This window comes from Psammomys obesus, unplaced genomic scaffold (assembly GCF_907164565.1).
Source record: "Psammomys obesus unplaced genomic scaffold, mPsaObe1.curated_primary_1811, whole genome shotgun sequence".
NCBI classification, from domain to species: domain Eukaryota; kingdom Metazoa; phylum Chordata; class Mammalia; order Rodentia; family Muridae; genus Psammomys; species Psammomys obesus.
This window is the reverse complement of record NW_026596143.1, coordinates 5731477-5737476: the sequence shown is the minus strand read 5'-3', so window position 1 is coordinate 5737476 and position 6000 is coordinate 5731477. Positions and strand designations below refer to the sequence as shown.

The window sequence follows — 6000 nt, the reverse complement described above, 5'->3', positions numbered from 1 at the left end:
AAAAAAAAAAAAAAAAAAAACAAAACAATGTGGATGGCACCTGCAAAATGAGCTGTAGTTGTCTGCTGGCCTCCACATTCGCATGTGCACGCACACTGCGGACACACAGACAGATGTACATGTACATGCACGTGTATACACACACACACACACACACACACACACACACACACACACACACACCACTACCATCGCCATCAACAATAAACCAATCCAAACCAAGAACCCTAAAAACCAAAACCAGAAACCACTTACAGGCCAGGGAGGAAGGGAGGCAGGGAGGGAGTGAGGGCGAAAGGGTGGGAGGGAAGAAAGGGGAGAGTGAGGGAGAGAGAGAGAGCTATCTCATTATTATTATTAAAAAAAATTATTAGTTCCTGAAGCTGTCGTGCTGCAACTGAAGGGCTCCCACATGTAGGTAGGTGACCTATCAGGATGGCAGCAGTAGTTGGCATCTTGACCCAGGGCAAGTGTCTGCGGTGGCAAATGCCGCAGAGAGCACAGGCCTGCGAATGAACTGACCAACTGAAGGCAAAGCTCCTCAGATGGGTTAAGATGTCATGGAAAGGGGCTTTTCTTCAGAGCGAGCATGAATGTGGCCAGGCATGAGCATTTGAGTGTGTTTGTGCTTGCGTGTGTGCGTGTGAGTGTGCCTGTGCATGTGTGTACACACGTGAGAGTGTACGTGTGAGCGTGTGCATGCATGTGCAGCATTTCTTCTTAGTAGAGTGTACCCTCGCACTTGATCTGGCTGCACTGATTCATCCTTGGACCTCTCCAGCCTCTACACCTAGCATTGAAAATGACAGTTTTTTTCATGTGGGTGCCGGGGATTGAACTCGGGTCCTCTTGCTTATGGGGTAATACTTCATTGACTGAACTAGCTCGTTAGCCCCCCACATTGAATATTTACTTATTTGTACTGAAGATTGAACCCAGAGCCTCATATACGATTACTAAGTGCTTTATCTCTGAGCTCTGTCCTAGCCTACAGTTTTTGAAACATGCAAAATAATGCTGAGCACTGTGGATGCTCTTAAGAATCTCTAGTAGACAGTTTCAAAGCACATCAGTGGCTTCTACCCCAGGGAAACAAGTTGAGCACCTATGTTCTCCAACACACACACACACACACACACACACACACCCATTATCCATAGTGTGTTTTTACTTCCGTCTGCATGATCTATCTGACAAAAAAATAGGAGTTGGCACCCCAAGTCTTGAAGGGGTAGCGATCTCTGTCATGAGGCCGTAAGGAGTGGGGAAGACACTGGTATCTGTGAACTGCCTGATAAAGCCAGTATTTCAGACTTAAAAGGTTCGTACAGATATTAATTCGGCTTAAATAAAAGTATAATCGACAAAGCCATTTTGTCTTCAGAGATAGCTCTGCACAAAAGCATTAACAAAAGTTATGAACCAATTAACAGACTCCTGGCTTTTTTCCTTTCTTTTTTGCTTTGTAAGATGGCTTTTAGGAAAAGTGTAACGTGTGTAGAATTTATTATTTCTTATAGCTAAAAGAGTTCTTTCCTTTTTGTGAAAAAGACTGTGTTAGTGTTACTTGAATTTTAATTTGTCTGCTTAAAAAGGTCCCAGGAGTGTGATACACAGACATGGCACTGTGATAAGGGCTAATAGTCAGGAGCTCTCGGGCCTTCCTCCTAAGTGCTCTGCTCTGGTGTGGCACGTGAGAACTGACCACATTTCTCAAGTTAACTTTAAAATTCTGAAAGAAAGCAGAGACAGCACCGGTTCCAGGCTCTTCCTTTCCAGTGGCAGCAGGAGGCAGTGGACAGGTTGGAGACTGCAGGTCAGTGATCTGGGTGGATGGAAAGTCTGGCTTCTCTTTAGTTCTGGGCAGAGTCTCTGACACCCAGGAGTCCCCCTGAGAGAAGCTGGGGTTCTGCCATCAGCACAGACAGTGTGGATTGGTAACGCAGACTATCACTGCAGCTCTAGTCTGTTTCTTTTCTTCTTAAAAAGATCAAATTGGGAGGATGGCTCAGTGGTGAAGAGCACTGGTTGCTCTTCCAGAGGACCTGGGTTCGATTCCCAGCACCCACATGACTACTCACAACTGTCTGTAACTCCTTTTCCAGGGGAATCAGACACACTCACATGGACACACTTGAGGTCAAAACAGCAATGCACATAAAATAAAAATAAATTAAAAAAATGAAATTAGAACTCGGGAGAGATGGCTCATTGTTAAGAGATCTTTCTGCTCTTGAGGACCTGGGTTCAGTTCCTAGCTTGGATATGGTGGCTCACAGCCATCTGTAGCTCTAGTTCCAGGGGATCCAGTACCCTTTTCTGGCTTCCCCAGGTGCATATACACATACATACAGAAAATACTAATATACGTAAAGCAAAGCAAATAAATTGAAAAACAAAAGTTGACCTAGATTGCAGAGTAAGAACAAGATCTTGTGTTCGCAGGTTTATTATTTGTGGTCTGATTTGCCCTGCCTCGATGGTTCTACAGCATAGATTCCAGCGGCCTTTGAGCAATGATAGTGCCTAGAAGTGGAGTTGCTGCCTTGCAGGCCAGCATTTGCCACAGTAGCTTCTGTCATATATTGTGGCACGTGCTGGGACTCTCTCAAAATGCTGAAAATTTTGATTACCAATAAAAACAAAACAAAAACCAAAACCCAAACCAACCAACCAACCACCACCACCAACAACAAAACTTACCACCCTTCCCATGCAAGCCAGCTATGAGTGCTGGTCCCGGAAGTGAAGACAAAGGTCAAATGTCTTAAGAAATGGTAATATGGGAATGGAGACATGACTCAGAAGTTTAAGATCCTTTGGCTGCTCTTCCAGAGACCCAGGTTCAATTAGCATCAGCCACAAGACAGTGTGCAACTGTCTAATGTTAGTTCTGGGGGATCTGACTCCCTCCTCTGGCCTCTGTGGGCACCAGTCACACACTTGGTGCCCAGACATACAGGCAGCCAAAACATCCATACACATGCCACCTAAGCAGAATAAAGAGTAGGACACTGACCTATATTGCATGGTGGTCTGATGAGTGTGCTAGTCCACGGAGTTCTAAAGGAAATAACAGACAGTGACATTTGAGTCAGGTGGTCGGCACATAAGGTGGCGCTTATGAAACATGCAAGTAGGGTGCAGCCAGGTGGGCACAGAGCCCAGGCTGTGTGTGGTAGCCAAGTGCTACAGAGCTGCTGCTTAGAAGTCTGATATGTTGTAGATGCTGTGGGAAAACAGACACTTTTTTCTTTTTAATTTATTTATCATGCATACAGTGTTCTGTCTGCATGCCAGAAGGGCACCAGATCTCATTCTAGATGGTTTTGAGACACCATGTAGTTGCTGGGAATTGAACTCAGGACCTCTGGAAGAGTAGCCAGTGCTCTTATCATCTGAGCCATCTCTCCAGCCCCAAACGGAAACGTTTTAAGCAGGGGTGACATGATTCTTTAGTTTTTGAGACAGGGTCTCAATGTGTAGCCCAGGCTAGCCTGAAACTCATGTTCTTCCTGGCGTCATCACCTAAGTGTTGAGATTATGGATGAACAGCGCCACACCCAGCTTTTTATTTTGATTGGCTCTGGCTTACGTTTCAAAAATTCTCCAATGCTTCTTCCTGGGAAACAAACTGAAATGTGGCTCAAAATAAGTGCCAATGTCAGTGCCCTAGACAAGGGTGGGAGGAGTAACTGTTGGTGACCCTTCCCTAGGCGACAATGGGCATCAGTGGAGAAATAAATACTGGGAAGTTTGAAGATGTGAGTTGGAGATAGGATTTATGTCTTGATGGTGAGTTATCTGTGTAGAAAGAGAAAAACTAACTAATGTTCATTTAACTCCTTGGCTTGCTAGATGAGACCATAAACCACTCTCCCAAAGAGAACTAGAATGAGAAAGCAGCCTTGTAGTGAGCAGTGATGAATTCCAACACTGAGTTTCAGTCTCATCTTACCATTCTTATCTTACCAACGAATCGTAATTATGATGTCTAAAACTGTAAATTCAGTACTCACCTCCTTCGTGGCAGGCAAGCATTAACCCCTAAGCATTATGCTTCTATAGGCCTGTCCACATTTAATCTAAGAAATCTGGAAGGCAGACCTTACCTAGTGAGAAAGAATATTACTTAGGAGAATGGTTTCAAGGTTTTGGTTTAAGATTGCTTTCATCTGATGTTTTCTTTTATGCCCAGTGGAGAGGAATTCTTGAGAGAAACTGGCTGGTCTCCACAAAATACACTTCCATTCTTCTGAGAGTTGAGTACGCTGTGAGCAAATCTGGCGGTGTTGTCCCAAAACAGGTGCCTTTTCTATGGCTTCCTCTGCATCCTTGCTATGTTGTGTTTCCAAAGGTGTCTCAGGCTGTTTAGGCAAGTCCATTGCTAAGTCTCACAGCTCATGGGCAATACTGCTCATAAAGATGTCCAGCGGCAAATGGAAAGAGACACTCCTCACTGTGTGCTCCTTTCCATTTTCCTACTCAGTACTGTTCACACGTAAAGGTGATAGTTTACGGTCAGAATCCTTTTCTTGTATCTGTAAGTCTTTTAGGGCATGTGGAAGGCACAATAAACCCTGTGTGGCTGTGTGAAGTCACTGATGGCGGCCACGGGTCCTTTACACAGTCTGCAGTGTAGACAACAGAGGAACGCTGTATTTGCACTGAGTTCCATGAACACCGATGCAATTTTCTCAACCGAGGAGCACTTTGGGTAGATGCTCAACAACAGACCACTTTCCCTTGACTTAAATTACACAGCCAGCCCTGCATTCCCGAAAAATTCAATGTAAGTTCCCAGAACGTGCAAAATAAAACTAGCCACACTTAAACTAAACTATTTTTTTTTTTTAATTCTTAGCAAATTTATAGACTGTATTTGTAACCACATTCATCCTGATGTAATGCATTTCTACATGGTGTTTTTTTTTTTATGTTACTGGTACATAGCAACAAGAACCTGTTTTATTTTTTTCAGACACAGAAGTTTTCATGTTTTTCAAATATTGCTTGAGAGCAACACTCCTATGTATGGTGCCTTCTGTCTATAGTGCATAAACACAGATATATATATGCACAGCCAGGATCCACCTTGCATACATGCTTAAGAATTACTGATCAAACAGGGACTGTTTTTTCAAGGTGACTTTCTGTAGGTGGATAGTTTTTTTTTTCCAACAGACAGAACTTAGGTAGTACGCATCTTTCTAAATAGTATCAGAATTGTTTGCAAATAACAGATTCCAGGGTTCCAACTTAGGGGTGAATTCACTTTGACCCCGGAACTGGGAGTGGAGTCACTCAACATGGCTTTTTCAAAGCAATTTTTATTTTTTCTCTTGATAACAGGCCAAGTGAGTTAGTTGCCATTTCTTAGCTGAGAATTTGCTCTTGTTATGCCAAAATGTGAAGGACTGATTTCTAGATGATAGATTTGAATTTATTTCGTGAAATGCAGTAAGGCCAGTCTGATTATCACTGTGAAGTGCCACATACTAATTGGGGACCAGACCCAATCTCGTCTGGACTCCACATTTTTGGGCACCTGAGAGGGAGCCCAGAGGATTAGCTCACACCAAGAAAGGGAAGATCACACTAGCGAATAGTGTGCAGTCTTTCTTTTGAAAACACTAATTCTAGCAAGGTGTGGTGAGCACGCCTTTAAGCCCAGCACTTGGGAGGCTGAGACAGGTGTATCTCTGAGTTTGAGGCCAGCCTGGCCTACAGGACATTCAGGGGTACACAGAGAAACTCGTGTCTCAGAGGAAGAGGAGGAAGAGGAAGAGGAGGAGGAGGAGGAGGAGGAGGAGGAGGAGGAGGAGGAGGAGGAGGAGAACAACAACAACAACAATGACACATCTTCTAGTTCATCTTCCCATGGTCATAGCAATTTCTCTTTTATTCTCGAAGTTCTACAAAACCTCATTCTGGCGTGGTTGACAAGGATGACTCGATTTGTCTGTCTGACTTGCAAGGCCACCCCTGTCTAGCTGGGAC

At 44.0% G+C, this 6000-nt stretch overlaps 1 protein-coding gene across 1 annotated transcript in view; it reads left to right on the top strand.

Moving 5' to 3' along the window:
• Fut10 (fucosyltransferase 10) overlaps nt 1-6000 on the top strand; it is a 74915-nt gene that overhangs the window by 15608 nt on the left and 53307 nt on the right. The gene's annotated exons all lie outside the window — the stretch shown is intronic.